The sequence below is a fragment of the Hyperolius riggenbachi genome, chromosome 6 (genome assembly GCF_040937935.1).
Source record: "Hyperolius riggenbachi isolate aHypRig1 chromosome 6, aHypRig1.pri, whole genome shotgun sequence".
NCBI lineage: Eukaryota > Metazoa > Chordata > Amphibia > Anura > Hyperoliidae > Hyperolius > Hyperolius riggenbachi.
The window spans coordinates 25925601-25942224 of NC_090651.1; the positions used below are offsets into that span (position 1 = coordinate 25925601).

At 45.0% G+C, this 16624-nt stretch overlaps 1 protein-coding gene across 1 annotated transcript in view; it reads right to left on the bottom strand.

The window, feature by feature from the left end:
• The window catches only part of TRABD2B (TraB domain containing 2B), a 347449-nt gene that overhangs the window by 36638 nt on the left and 294187 nt on the right, over positions 1-16624 (bottom strand). The gene's annotated exons all lie outside the window — the stretch shown is intronic.

Sequence of the window (16624 nt, forward strand, 5' to 3'; positions counted from 1 at the left end):
CCTTTAAAATATTTGAAGTATCAGTAAAGCCAATGCAGCAGTCTATACGATTTTACCAATAACATAAAGTAGCTAATGCAAGCAATTCATTACTTGGTTGATTTGGGTGTCAATGCTTGGCTATGGCAAAGCTGATATTGGGGTCCATGGGGTTTATGAACCTCAAGAGTGTTTACAGCTATGGGTGCTTAGTCTGGGCACTGCTTTTCAGCCATTATATACCGGTAATTGACTTTACACCAGTGTTTGGATTAGGTGTGTGGTTGAAGCCAACAAGAAATTAATATTGGCTAGGGTTAGGAATTGGTTTTTGGAGGGGGAGTGTTAGGAGACCGGGTAGAAGGAGGTCAGCTTAAAACAAACGAAGGTTGATATCTGACGGCTGGAGGAGTAACTTTGGTTGTTCTGGCTAAGCGTAAAAAAGCTAAATATGTAACGAAAAAGAGAAAGACAAAAGAAGCTGAGGGAAAAGATGAACTTGCACATAGCCCTGGTGGAAAAATGATAATGGATTGGTTGTAGAAGAACTATTGCCTGCATGTAGCGATGATCAATATTGTTGAGGAGTTGGTATAGATTTATGGAAAAGAACTTTAAAGAGGAACTCCAGTGAAAATAATGTGATTAAAAAAGTGCTTCATTTTTACTATAATTATGTATAAATGATTTAGTCGGTGTTTGCCCATTGTAAAATATTTTAAATGCCTAATTTACATTCTGACATTTATTACATGGTGGCATTTTTACTGCTGGCAGGGGATGTAGCTGCTGCATGTTTTTTTGGCAGTTGGAAACTGCTGTAAACAGCTATTTCCCACAATGCAACAGGGTTCACAGACAGGAAACTGCCAGGAGTACGTACTCAGAATTTCTTGTGGGAGGGTTTTCACCACAATATCAGTTATACAGCGACCCCTGATGGTCTGTTTGTGAAAAGGAATAGATTTCTCATGTAAAAGGGGGTATCTGCTACTGATTGGGATAAAGTTCAATTCTTGGTCGGAGTTTCTTTTTAACAGCACGTACAGAAATACCTGTCATGACATCTCTGCCTGTGATAAAGTAAGACCACCTGTACCTTTTTGCTGTGCTTAGTCTTGCTATTGTGTAAGATCTTTACACCTAAGGGCCCGTTTCCACTTGCATGGTTTCTGCGGCAAATCCGCAGTTTCCCCGGCAGGCAAATCGCGCGGGAAAACTCTGCCATAGGGAACAATGGTACCGCCGGCCAAATCGCTTGCGTTAGCGATTTGGCCGCCATTTCCATCCGAATTGTTGTGAATCCTATAGCCATGCATGGCACGGTTGATGGGATTCGTCTGCGTATCCTCAGACCCAGCAGTGCCGCGCGTCTCGAAGACGCGTGCGGCTCAAGTGGAAACGGGCCCTAAGTGTCTTCAGTGACCTTAAAGTGGATCCGAGATGAACTTTTACTCATTGCATAATTGTGTTCCTTTCCTATTGTTTATAGGGCATTCCTCAAGCCAAATATTTTTTTGTTTTTGTTTTAATACTCTAATTCCCTATAAACTAAACAAGCCACGCCCACAGCTTTTCACATTGCCTTGGCAGTAGCAAGGGCTCATGGGAGCTCAGTCTGGGCAGGAGGAGGGGGAGGTATTAGAGAGAGCCAGAGATTTCAGAGACAGAGGGGAGGAGGAAGGAGGGGGGGGGGATTAGGTTTTTTTCACAGAAGATGCAGATAAGCTTGGCTGTTTGTAATGTTTACAAACAACATGGCTGCTGTCATTGTATCACAGGAAGAAATAATCATATTCGATTGAAGCTGTTTGCAGCTAGATTTGCTGTGTAAACTATCTAAATTTTAGATAAGATATATAGACAAGTTACTTGTTATAGTTAGTTTTTCATCTCGGATCTGCTTTAACTTGTTAAAAGTCAATATCTTCTCATACAAAGAAGATTCTGCTTAATTTAATGGTGTGTGTGTGTGTGTTTTTAAATTTAATTATTTATTGGAAGTTTTTGAACAGTACAATTAAGAGAAAAACCATATACTGTAAACAGATGAAATTAGACAAGTCTGTATTATCTCATAGATTACATTTAGAAGGGCAGAGTCTATGCTGGGAATACACATTACGTTTTTTGCGTTCAATTCTCAGTGCGATCTATTAACCATTCGATTTTCTTATCTTCCACTCCTTTTTCTTATCTTTTTTCCGTTCACTTCTATGAGAACGCAAACGGAACAGAGCGGAGCGGAGAATCGGACATGTCGGAATTTTATCATCAAAGGCATCTATCGGAACGATTCTCCGCAAAAAACGTACCATGTATTCCCAGCATTAGAGATATTGGTAAACTAGTCAGTGCTGGGATGGGGTCAGTAATTAATGGAATGGTTACGGGATTCTCATCAATAGGGAGTAAAGTTATACACATGGGGTGTATCATGCTTCTGCAGAGTAAATAGGCTTCTACCTGCTGAGACCTGGTGAAATAATCCCTGTTGGAGTTGGCGTCTCAAGGGCAGGAGATGAGTCAAAATGTTCATACACATTTACCAACTATCTGTCCAACTATCTGCCAAACTTGTCTGTTAAGCCCCATTCATACACTCAACAGCGGTCTTTTATGCAGCACAATTGTCAAACAGCTTTTGTTGTGAAACAAGTTGAAACAACTAAAACAAGTATTTTGCTATTGTTTAAAAAGCTGATAAGACTGATAAGAAGTCAATCCAACTGTTGGATTGACTTCTTATCAGTCTTATCAGCTGTTTGAAAAATAGCAAAATACTATTTGTAAGTTGTTTCAACTTGTTTCACAACAAAAGCTGTATGGGGCTTAACAGACAAGTTTGGTAGATAGTTGGACAGATAGTTGGTGGTAGGTGTGTATGATATTTGAATAATGTTGAACAAGTAATATAGATAATATATAAACCATTGCATTGTTGGAGTACAGTAAAGTAAACAAGCAATTTGAGGTCTACTGAACATATACTGTAGGTCAGGCAGGAATTGTGTATAGATTTGTAGGCAAACATAGGCTCTTGAGGGTGATTCTAAAGCGGATCGGGAGCCACTGAAGGGGTTTGCATAGGGGAGTCGTGGAGACAGAGTGATGGGTGGAGTAGATGAGTCTGGCTGCTGCGTTCATGATGGATTTGTGCGGTTCTGAGGGAGGCCTGACAGAAGGGTGTTGCAGTAGTCCAGGCAGGAGATGATAAAAGGCATGGAGGAGGAGTTTGGCAGTGTCCGGGGTCAGGAAGGGGTGGATCTGGGAGATATTGTGTAAATGGAGATTGCAGGCCCTAGCAATGGTTTGGATGCGTGGAGTGAAGGAGAGGTTCGAGGCCAGGGTGACACCCAGGTAATGGGCTTGTGGGGTTGTCCGGATGATTGCACTGTTGACAGTGATATGTGATAGATGTTAATGGTGGGTGAGACTGCGGGGGGGGGGGGGGGGGGGCAGGAAAATTAGGAGTTCTCTTTCATCCAGGTTTAACAGTCTAGTCTACATGTTGAACAAATCTGTGGGTTGGGCAAGGAAACCCAAAGGGTTATTTTTCCTAATTGTTTTGTTTTTTAAAGACTGTAATCCTTATTTAAAGAGAACCTCCAGACTAAAAATCTACTCAGCAGCACTGAAAAGGCTTGGTGTTTCTTTAACAGTTTCACAGCATCAGAACTTTGTTTTTCTTGCCCAAGCCTCATTTTTATCTGCACAGGAGGAAACTGCCTGGGCATTTTTCCCCTGATGCTGTGCAAAGCATGATGGGATTTCTAATGTTGTTCTCCTTCTGCTGTTTTTTTTTTAATTTTGAATGTGAGATTTGAAGCCTAGCGTGCGCAGCTGGGAGGGGTGATCAGGACACAGGACAGTTGGAACTGTGTCTCATGCCCCCTGTCACCTCCTTTCAACCAAAAAGATGCTGCCCCCATGAAATCACAATCATTTTCCTGTTCTTTTAAAACGGGGTGGGTAAGAGATTATAATACCTATCTATTTTATTTAACATAACTAATGTAACTTAATGACAGTATGTTTGTTTGGCTGGAGTTCCCCTTTAAATTACAGAAAGCCTGTTATTTATAGTTTGTGTACTGGACAAAGCTCTGGAAGTGGCCGGCAATTGCATTGTGTGTTATGGGGCTGCCACAAGTGTGTTAAAAGTCTCCAAGTTTAAACAATGAGAGCGGTTTGCGCTGTACAGGAATCTTAATGGTAACAATTACCGTCACACAGTCATGGCTGGAAGACAACGTCTATGTAAACGTAATGCTCAGTATAGACAGCTTCCCCTTCACACACACACACAAACAGCTCCACCACGGGCGAAAGTGACAGATTTATTTACATTAGCGGCTGCCTGAGATTAGCACAAGACAGTAAAAACGACTTTATGAATGACATCAATTTGTAAAAATGCTTCTCGGTGACAAGCTGAGACTTCGGTTTGAGAAACACACAGCTGCAGGTTGCTGCTAATGGATGGGTTGTCTGAAAAGCAACAGACGGACGCAGAGATTTTATCACACACTAAATCAGGCCGACATAATGGAACCTTTAAAATTCCGAGCTGCGGAGTCAGGGAGGGTTCTAGACTTTCTGCTGCCTGAGGCAAACTTGTGAGGATGCGCCCCCTCCTCAGTTAAGACAGCAGTGCCACTTCCTCCCGCCTGCTGTGCAAGTCAAATGAAACACAGCTGCTCTCCTGCCTCCCCCTCCTCACTCGCTGGCAGACTCCTCACACAGCACAACAAGCTGCTTTCCCCCCAATGATACTCTCCTGCCTCTCCCTCCTCCTCACTCACTGTCAGACTCCTCACACAGCACAACAAGCTGCTTTCCCCCCAATGATACTCTCCTGCCTCTCCCTCCTCCTCACTCACTGTCAGACTCCTCACACAGCACAACAAGCTGCTTTCCCCCAATGATACTCTCCTGCCTCTCCCTCCTCCTCACTCACTGTCAGACTCCTCACACAGCACAACAAGCTGCTTTTCCCCCAATGATACTCTCCTGCCTCTCCCTCCTCCTCACTGTCAGACTCCTCACACAGCACAACAAGCTGCTTTCCCCCAATGATACTCTCCTGCCTCTCCCTCCTCCTCACTCACTGTCAGACTCCTCACACAGCACAACAAGCTGCTTTCCCCCCAATGATACTCTCCTGCCTCTCCCTCCTCCTCACTCACTGTCAGACTCCTCACACAGCACAACAAGCTGATTTCCCCCCAATGATACTCTCCTGCCTCTCCCTCCTCCTCACTCACTGTCAGACTCCTCACACAGCACAACAAGCTGCTTTCCCCCAATGATACTCTCCTGCCTCTCCCTCCTCCTCACTCACTGTCAGACTCCTCACACAGCACAACGAGCTGCTTTCCCCCCAATGATACTCTCCTGCCTCTCCCTCCTCCTCACTCACTGTCAGACTCCTCACACAGCACAACAAGCTGCTTTCCCCCAATGATACTCTCCTGCCTCTCCCTCCTCCTCACTCACTGTCAGACTCCTCACACAGCAGAACAAGCTGCTTTCCCCCCAATGATACTCTCCTGCCTCTCCCTCCTCCTCACTCACTGTCAGACTCCTCACACAGCACAACAAGCGGTTTTCCCCCCAATGATACTCTCCTGCCTCTCCCTCCTCCTCACTCACTGTCAGACTCCTCACACAGCACAACAAGCTGCCTTTTTCTAATGATGACCTAATCATCTCACTCCCTCTCCTCTCGCTCTCCTCCTACTCTGGCTGCATGCTGTTAGTGTAAACACACAGTACAAAAATCCTGCCCCTGTAATCTCTGCGCCTGATGCAAATGTTTCAACCTGCTTCATGAGAGAACCGGCTCAGTCAGCGGAAAGGAAAAGGAAGTAAAAATCATCAGATGATGCAGAGTATAAAATGCATCATGATGATGATGATGATAATGAATAAATAAATGAAACATTCTATAATACTTTTGTGTTTTTTCATTGTTTTGTTGCGTTTTTGCACTGTTTTGTAGGGATAATGGGAACAGCCAAATTCCGATTTTGTCAAAATTCGGCGTTCCGCAGGCAAATACCAAATTTCCTGTTCTAATTTTCGTGTTGCGAAGGCACTTTCTACTGGTGAATAGTTCTGCTGATGCGAAAATTGGCTTCGGAAACAAGAATTTTCCACAAACACGGCGTTAGCATAATGGCTAGGGAAGCAAAAATTGGCTTTTGAAACAAGATTTTTTTGGCAAACAGTAACCCCAATAAGATGGCCCCGGGGAATCCCCTGTCTTTGGGGCCCCCGGATGCCCTCTTTGCCCGCATTCATGTGAAAACCACTTGTTCTGCCGCAAGTGCTGCTAGCCGCTCTCCTGTCACAGCGGCGCGCTGATCTCTTGTGTAGTGTAGCGGCTAGCAAGGGGACCAGAGACTGTCACAGAGGAGGTGGCCGCTGAGAAGATAAGACAAGTGGTGGCCGCAGGGAGGGAGGAGGGAGCAGGCTGGCTACCTATACCGGCTAACCTATACTGGGGACAACTAACTGGGGGCTACCTATACTGGGCAACTGGGGGCAACTATACCTGCTACCTATACTGGGCCTGAGGGAAACTACACTGGCTAGCTATATTGAGTATTGAGGGCAACTATCTGGCTAACCTAACTGGGGGCAACTATACTGGGGTCAACTATACTGGATACTGGGGGCAACTATAGTAGCTAGCTATATAGAGGGTGTAACTATACTGGCTACCTATACAGGGGGCAACTATACTGACTACCTACTGGGGGCACCTACCTGGGTAACCTATACTGGGGGAAACCATACTGACTACTTATACTGGGGGCAACTACGCCTGGCTGACCTATACAGGGGGCACCTGTACCTGGCTACCTACCTATCCATACTAAGGGTGTTTTTTTTTGGGTTGCACCACAGCTATAACATGTGGTGCAAATTGTCAGGTGCTGTGTGTTAATTCCAAATCGGGGGGGCGTTTGTGTGTGTGGGGTGGGGGGAGTTTTTGCATCCTCACATATTTGCCTCAGGCAGCAAATAGTCTAGAACTGTCTCCGACCCCGATACTTTACTGCTGCTACCATGTTGACAACAATGGAGTATGCTAACATGCTATAATTACAGTATTTACCACAAATTCCAGACATGAGTGGTACAAGTGAGCCCCAGGACCCAGGATGTCAGGCCACACGCCTCCTCCAGCATGTGAACACATATGGTGGGTAATCCGATTATCAGAGCAAGATGCTGGTGACTAGTGGAACTAACTTGCTCCGGCTTGAGCACCGTCTCCTGGACTGCACAGCTGGTGATTTGTGTTCTGCATTGCAAACCTGTGACGGTGCCTGGTGGAACCTGGCTGATCAGACTAGTGACTGGCAGCCCTATTTCCCTACAGATCGGGATCCAGATGTAGAGATGAAGGTTAGGCTGTCACTGCTGAATGTCTAGTCTGATGCCTTCATCACATCACGGCTGATCTACTGCAATGTTCCCTATACAGGCCTTCCAAACAAAGACCTGCACCGCCTGCAATTAGTGCAGAATGTCGCCGCAAGGCTGTTATCTAGCCAACCCCACCATTGCCACATAACACCGATTCTTCGCTCACTGCACCGGCTACCGATAAAATGGAGAATTCTGTTTAAGATTGGCTTATTGACATTCACATCCTTACACAATCTGGGCCCTGGATACCTTAAAGTGAACCTCCAGACTAAAAATCTACTGAGCAGAACTGAAAAGACTTGGCGTTTCTTTAACAGTTTCACAGCATCAGAACTTTGTTTTTCTTATAGAAGTCTCGTTTTTAGCTGCATTTTTAGCTAAGCTCCGCCCCATCAAAGAAAACTGCCCGGGCTTGTTCCCCCTGATGCTGTGCAAAGCATGATGGTATTTCCTATATTGTTATTCACATTGCCTAGCAACTGGGAGGGGTGATCAGGACACAGGACATTTGGAACTGTGTCTCATGCTCCCTGTCACCTTCTTTCAACCAAAAAGATGGCTGCCCTTATGAAATCACAAACCTTTGCCTGTTCTTTTAAAACAGGGTGGGTTTTATTGGATGGAGAAAATTACCTCTTCGTTACTGGGACAGGATGATCATTTTGACGAGATCTGGTCCCCTTGGTGGGCACGTTTTCTCTCCCCATAGTGGTGCTTCTGATCTGAACTTTACGCTTTAGTATACTTGCAACTTTAGACTGTTATAACAGGTGTGTTGTCTGAACAGGATCCTGTACGCTTAATATTGTGACTTATCTTGTTTTTTGTGTTTTTGTTTTTTACTGCTCGACAATTTTGCAATGTTTGTATCTTCATGGTTTACTTCTGCTCAATAAACCTTTTTGTAATGGATGGCAGAGACACCGCCGCGCGGTCTGACAGCGAGGCGGCTGAGGCCGCGTTCAGACTGGCGGTTTCTCCGCAGCAGCAGCGTGCGCCTGATTTGTCTGAGCCTAGTAGTGCACACAGATGGAGAGCTACGCGCGCGCTAACATTCATGCCCTTTATGCCAATAGGAGAGGGATCAGCTGATCCCAGCGCAGCAGGTGATTGGCTGGATGGGACTGGGCGGCGCTGAGGAGCGCTCTGCTTTATATACTTCTCCCCTGTCAGTTGCCGGTCGTCTGCCGTTGCGAATGCTTACGTGTTAGCACTCAGACCATAGTCAGATCCTTCAGTGTGGTTGAACCAGGAGGACGTGGGAATCCACACTTAGCCAGATTACTGTGTTATTATTGTGTTATACTCCAGACTAGTTCCAGGGTGTTGAGACCATGGACCTCACACCCAAGACTAGGGATACTGTGTTATTATTGTGTTATATGCCAGACTAGTTCCAGGGTGTTGAGACCACGGACCTCACACCCAAGACTGGGGATACTGTGTTATTATTGTGTTATACTCCAGACTAGTTCCAGGGTGTTGAGACCACGGACCTCACACCCGAGACTAGGGATACTGTTTTATTCTTGTTTTATACTTTAGACCAGTTCCTGGGTGTTGAGAACTCGGACCTCACACTCTAGACTAGGCCTATGCTTGATATCTGTTATGACCTATTGCTTTCCTGACCCTCCTTCTGCTCTCTGATTCGGTACTTACGCACATCTGATTACTGGTTGCCAACCCTGCCTGTCCCTGGTTACTGTATCAGTCTTCTGTCTCTGTACCTTATCTGCTCGTGTGTTGCCGACCCGGCCTGGCCGACCTCTCTTACTGTCTACAGAGACTCCCTGTCTCTTAAAGGGACCTCTCTGCACTCCAGTCAGGGACTCCATCTCTTAGGTGTCCTTTGACTGCAGTAGAGTCTGATTCCCAGCAGTCAAGGAATCACTGGCTCATATACTGTCACACCAAACTCTTACACATTGTCAGGTGCCCAGAGGTTAGTTATACTTGTATTATTGGTGATTCTGCAGATCATCAATAATCAGGTATACTGTATATCTGTATTCTTGGTGATACTGCAGATCACCAATAATCAGATTCTCTCTGTGTGTTGACACCGATCGCTACACTTTTGTTGAAAAAAATAAAACAAGGTGGGTAAGAGATTATATTACCCATCTATTTTAATTAACATAAATAATGTAACTTAATGACAGTATGTTTGTTTAGGCTGGAGTTCCTTTTTAAGGACTTGTTGCAACTGCATCACATCCCCCACAATCTTAGAACAAATGCATCTAATAACTTGGTCACCCCCAGAGTGCACCTCAAAACTTTTGGAGCCAGAGCCTTCTGTCATGCTGGCCCTACACTTTGGAACTCCCTGCCAAGATCAATCAGGAGTCACTCATCTCCATCCCTGGAAGCATTTAATTCCAAACTGAAAACCTACCTGTTTATTCTGGCGTTTATAAACACCTGACTATTTCCTCTGTAACAGTCCAGAATACTGCATTGGTCTGAGACATATCTATACGCTTTCAGTCCTACAGGACAAAAGCACTTTACAAATGTAATTGTTATACATTGTATTATATTATATTAAAATGGTGGGAGTTTTATCTCTGTATATTGTATTATTCAATAAAAGATAGATGTTAAAAAGAGGAAGGAGGAGCCAGTTTTCACCTCTTTCAGTTTCACGTATAAGATGTCAGGTGGCCATAAATACACAATACAGCTGTACTAATCAGAAGCAAGAAAATGTAACAAATAAAGAAATAAAAAATGTGCTAAAATTAATTGGCCTGGAGCACTTGCACGCCTCTAAATAAATGTAACCATTTAGCAGCCAATTTATTTAGAAGCTTGCAAGTGTTCCAGGCCAATTTATCTTAGCACTTTTTTAAATGTATTTGTTACATTTCCTTGCTTCTAATTAGTACTGCTGTAATGTGTATTTATGACCACTTGTCACTAGGGGGCAGTGTGAGACAATAACAGGACTTCGGATTTCGGTTTCTATATTTTCTGCTAGTAGAGAGACATCAAAGCATTCCAAGAATTTACAGCACAGCGAGTTCTGCGGACTGAGGTTAAAAGCAATGCACTTATCTCAAACAAGTTAAATCTATTGAAGCTGCTTACGGATTATCCGGTGTGCTGGCACCTTTTAACTTCAGAGGCCTACATATGTGTAACTGCTGAAGGTTTCAACATGAGGTGCTCAATGGGAGTGGCCTCCAACTATGTCGTTTTTCATGAGAAAAAGAGAGAACACCAAGAGCCCAATAAACTGTAGTATGTACTGGTAATGTATAATTGGAAGAGTAATAATATTAATTTAATACTCACAAACCAGGGTTACCAAGTAGGCAACCACTGTCAAAGCAGGTGGGGAGATTGTCCTGACCCTACTCAGGATTAAAAAGTGGCTCTCTGTAGTAGAAGAAGGAAGGGTACAACCCTCCAGCAAGGGTGGACTTGATGTAGATAATAGGATAACAGAGGAGCCAACAGGATAAAAAAACACTAAAAGAACCATCTTGGTAATAGAGGAGGCAGTGGTGGACTCACCCCCTCCAAGCAGAACACACGACTGTGGATTTTTAGTCAAAACAATTTTATTGGATACTCTAAATAAAGTGCAATGCGTTTCACGGGATACAAACCCGCTTCATCAGGCAACAACAGATAGGAGTAAACAGCATCTGCCAGAATCATCAACACTGAGCGCCTCAATAAAATTGTTTTGACTGAAAATCCACAGTCGTGTGTTCTGCTTGGAGGAGGTGAGTCCACCACTGCCTCCTCTATTACCAAGATGGGTTTTTAAGTTCTTTTAGTGTTTTTTTATCCTGTTGGCGCCTCTGTTATCCTATTATCTATGTCGTTTTTCATGTTCTACTTGGCCACCACTGTTAAGGCAATGACGGGTTAGGTTTAATTTTTACCTGAAGCTGGTTTTCGGTCTTCCGTACTCCGCTCCACTGTGCCAGTTTTTGCACTATAGACGCTTTTGTGCACCTCAGAAGCCATATTTAAAAATGTGTACAAATCTATACATCCTGTTGAACTTTTTCCCCCTTGGAAACAGGCAGAGTAAAATAAATAGCAGATTTAATCTGACTGCACAACTCGTATTCTTTTCAGAGAAGTTAGGAAAGAAATGCCTTTCCCGAAACTACTGGAGATTGTTTACAGCCAGCGCCGCATACTGCAAAGCATGTGTTTGTTTTCACTCATTCTGCCTCGTTCCACATCAAATATGTCCGGTAGGACTCTATAAAAAGGCATTTCAGCTGCGTTTGAAAACTGAACTGCAAGTTAGGAACAAAAAAAAAATACTGTAGATGGGTAATGGGCTCAGAAACTCTTTTGTATTATTATTCCTGCTCACACAGGAAGTGGAGAGATCTCTCCAAGAGTGATGAGACACCAAAAAATGAGGTTTTTATTTGAATGGTGGAGACGAGTTGGAATATCCAGCTTTCCACCACCAAAACTCAAAAGAAAGCGCAGCAAAGCATGTTCTTACTGAGACAACTTAGGAGGTTTGGAATGCCGCGGGAACTGATGACTTGCTTGCTTCCAGGGCTGGATTTATCATAAGGCATTGCTTCCAAGGCCGGATTTACCATAAGGCACTCTAGGCACGTGCCTACAGGCGCCAGATGATGGAAAGGCGTCTCATCCCCCCCCCTCTTTCCCTATGCAGAGTTCTGATGAGAGTGTAAATGAGACATTACACACCCGGGTCGCAGCGCTCCATTGACCAGATCGCCCTTCAGTCAGAGCTACCTAATACTTGGGGGCAACCTCCTAGCTACTTAAAGGACTAACGAGCTGAATGGTGTAAAAAAAAAAAGTTTAGTACCTGTGTCTATTTTGAATCTACGGAGGATGCCATCTGCGCCCATCGTTTAATTCCGCCGGGTCCCCGCTCTGCGACTGGCCCCCTGGTCGGCTCTCAACCCACCACCCGGGCCGGGCTCTCATTCCTCCAGTAACGTGGCCAACAGAGCTTGCCGCATAGGCGCGAGTGTGGCTGTGCAGCTCTAGGGCCTCCCCCCGATTCACGTCCAGGAGACAGTCTGTAGCGAGGATGTGGCGGGAGGAGCACTATGTCAGAATAAGGGCAACACGGTGGTGTAGTGGTTAGTGCTCTTGCCTTGCAACGCTGGGTCCCCAGTTCAAATCCCAGCCAGATCAACATCTGCAAGGAGATGTGGGTTTCCTCCGGGTACTCCGGTTTCCTCCCAAAAACATACAGATAAGTTAATTGGCTTCCCCCTAAAATTGGCCCTAGACTACGATACATGCACTGCACTACACGATACATACATAGACATAGGACTATGGTAGGGATTAGATTGTGAGCACCTCAGAGGGACAGTTAGTGACAAGACAATATACTCTGTACAGCGCTGCGGAAGATGTCAGCGCTATATAAATACTAAATAATAACCCAACCCTCTAATGGATATAAAAAGGATTCCTAAGTAAAGCCTAAATAGCAGTCATAAAAGATTAGCACCATTAAATTGATTTCATAACATGAAATACAATGACACTAAATAAACATCCTAGTGTTAAATATACAGATGATAACTGATCAGGATCCTTCCTAAAATCATCTCTATGTTTAATATTATGGTATTTATTTAGTGTTATTGTTTTTCCTTTTATGGGATTGATTTAATTGGTTTAATATTTTATATTTTATGGTTGCTATCAAGGCTTTACTTATGAATTTAAAAAGTTTCCATGACAGCTTGCCCTGTATACAGAGCTGGGACAAGGTCCTCCAGCACCCAAGGCTGAGACACCAAAGTGCTCCCCTCCATACACCCCAGCCGTCACACACTGATTGCTATTACACTAAGAGGCACCCCAGGGCATACATATGAATCGGCGCGGGAGACTAGGGCGCAGGATACAACCGGTATGGCTGATCCTGCTGCTGCATAAGCCCCGGTGGTGTTAATTACTATTCCCCCTCTAGGTCCACGTGGATAGTGGGGAATAATGTAATTCAGCTTTCAGCTATTGGAAGCTGGAAGCTATATGGAAGCTGATATAGGCCCAGTGCACACCAAAACCGCTAGCAGATCGTCAAAACGCTAGCGGTTTTGGGAGCAGAGAGCAGATATTTGGCCGGGTGCACACCAAGCGGATTTTGTATGCGATCCACCAGCCGCATCAGCCAGTGAAAACGCTTGGCTATTGTATTTCAATGTGTGGTGCACACCGGCGGTTTGAGGTTTTTTAGCAAACCGCAAACGCGCAGCAGGAGGCGCGTTTGCGGCTTGGCAAAAACCTCAAACCGCCGGTGTGCACCATCCCATTGCAATACATTAGCCAAGCATTTTTCCAGGCGAATGCGGCCGGCGGATCGCTCCAAAACCCGCTCGGTGTGCACTGGGCCTTACAGTGTTTTAAAAGCAACTTCAGTTTTGTCTACTGATGGCACCGAAGTAACTGACTGTGCGCCGCTATAGCCGTAATTCCAATTTTGGCCTATGGTGGCGCCGGCTGCGCCCAAATCTCCTGCTGTAATTCAAGCGCTCGGCCCCAGGGCCCACAACACCTTAATCTCTAGTTATCTGGCTTGCAGTCACTGCCATGTATCCCCTTTTCTTATTTCTCTCTGCTTCAAACACAATTGGGGAATGATAGCTGAGTGAGTTTTACACGCCCTCTTACACTGCGCCCTGAGGCTGGAGCCTCTCTCGCCTCTGCCTTGGCTCTGCCCTGCGCCCCCTCCTACACTGCGCCCTGAGGCTGGAGCCTCTCTCGCCTCTGCCTCGGCCCCGCCCTGTGCCCCCTCCTACACTGCGCCCTGAGGCTGGAGCCTCTCTTGCCTCTGACTCGGCCCAGCCCTGTGCCCCTCCTACACTGCGCCCTGAGGCTGGATCCTCTCTCACCTCTGCCTCGGCCCCGCCCTGTGCCCCCTCCTACAGTGCGCCCTGAGGCTGGAGCCTTTCTCGCCTCTGCCTCGGCCCTGCCCTGTGCCCCCTCCTACACTGCGCCCTGAGGCTGGAGCCTCTCTCACCTCTGCCTCGGCCCCGCCCTGTGCCCCCTCCTACAGTGCGCCCTGAGGCTGGAGCCTCTCTCGCCTCTGCCTCAGCCCGGCATATCTATTTATCTATATGTCTGTCTATCATCTATATATACTGTATATATATACACACGCCACAGCAACTAGTCAATTTTATTATATAAAAGTATCCCCAAATATTTACCTGTTATTTGAATGCATTTATAACAAATGCATTTTTCCCATTTCTTACAATTTTACTTGTCAGAAGCAGGCATAACCAATGGTGGCTAAATTACCTAATTGTGAGGCTTATCATCCTGCTCCCTGTTCCTGGTCCTCTAAATACTCCAGTAACTCCATCTGTTGAATAGCCTTCCAGAAGTTCCCCCCAGGGGTGACGAGTAACTCAGAAGTGTGCATGAGCGTGCGTTCTGAACCACATGCGCACAGCACACGGAAGCACTCATTCTTTCACTGCACATGTCAGACAGGAGGTATTTGCGATTATTCAGGTTGGAGTGAGCTCTGAGTTGTCCCACAATGCATCACTGCTGAATATGCAAATCATCCCTTTAATGTCCCTGAAAGCTAGCCACACCTCCAGAACTGCTGGAATGCAATGATGTGTCAGCTTGTTAATATTACAGAGCCACACTAATCCAACATGCATACAGATGTTTTCGGATTGGTTAGTCCTCATCAGTGCCTGGCATGGATTAATGTGGCTCTATGGGATAGGACTTGAAACACTCAGAGTTACATATTACCCAGCAAGCTCATGGTCAACCAGAACTCCTAGGTTTGTGTAAGGGGCTAAAAAAGGCCCAAAAGCCCTCTTGCACTGTGAATGTGTGGTTCAGCACTTGCACAATTCAGAATAGTTGTCACCCCTTGGGGTGACTTCTGGGAGGCTGTGGGGAGAAAGGTAATGGGGAATGGGAGGGAACCTGGAGATAACACAAGACAAAAGGCAGCATGAGGAGACACAGAATTAGGAAGTCTAACCCATCATGGATGTAATTCAATAATTTTTTTTCCTCTTCCAGGCTTTAAAGGATACCCGAAGTGACATGTGACATGAAGAGATAGACATGGGTATGTACAGTGCCTAGCACACAAATAACTATACTGTGTTCCTTTTTTTCTTTCTCTCCCTGAAAAAGTTAAATATCAGGTATGTAAGTGGCTGACTCAGTCCTGACTCAGACAGGAAGTGACTACCGTGTGACCCTCACTGATAAGAAATTCCCCTTTTTTAACTCTTTCTTGCTCTCAGAAGCCATTTTCTGCTAGGAAAATGTTTTATAGTTGGAATTTCTTATCAGTGAGGGTCACACTGTAGTCACTTCCTGTCTGAGTCAGGACTGAGTCAGCAACTTGCATACCTGATATTTACCTCTTTCAGGCGGAGAAAGAAAAAAAGGAACACAGAATAGTTATTTGTGTGCTAGGCACATACACATGTCTATCTCATCATGTCACATGTCAGTTCGGGTATCCTTTAAGGATGGCTGAAAACAGCCGTTTATTCCATGTTATAGACCATGGGTCAATTTACTGCATGCCTGCTTAACAGAAATAGCTAGTGAAGTGTTTCAGGGTGGAAAAATGTGATCAATTTTTGGAGTACACAATAAAACAATTTTGATGACAGTATTTTGCTGACTCTTCTATGGGAAGGTACGTTCTACTCCCCCTTGTTTTTACTACTTTAATAAATTTTATTCTGATTGACGCCTCATTTTTTCCTATAAAGGCTCTAGACTACAATAGAAATATGGTAAGGATTACATTGTTACATAGTTATTTGGGTTGAAAAAAGACATATGTCCATAGAGTCCAACCAGAAAATAAGGTATAACACTAGTCTGCACCCTCACATATCCCTGTTGATCCAGAGGAAGGCGAAAAACCCTTACAAGGCATGGTCCAATTAGCCCCAAAAGGGGAAAAAAAAAAAAAAAATTGCGAGCTTCTCTGCTCACAGCATAGCTAGTGATGAGATGTCAGCATGCTCAAAGAAGGTAAAAAGGGCGCTAGAGGTACCCAGGTAAAAGCAGTGCCCCTTCGCCATATTCTTACCGATATTCTACCAGTGGCTATCTCCAGGACCCTTTTTACTGGAAGCCCCTTTTATATGTACGCGTCAGTGCTATATGGACACTAAATAATACTAAACACTGATTATACACTTTTCTATGTATTCACTTA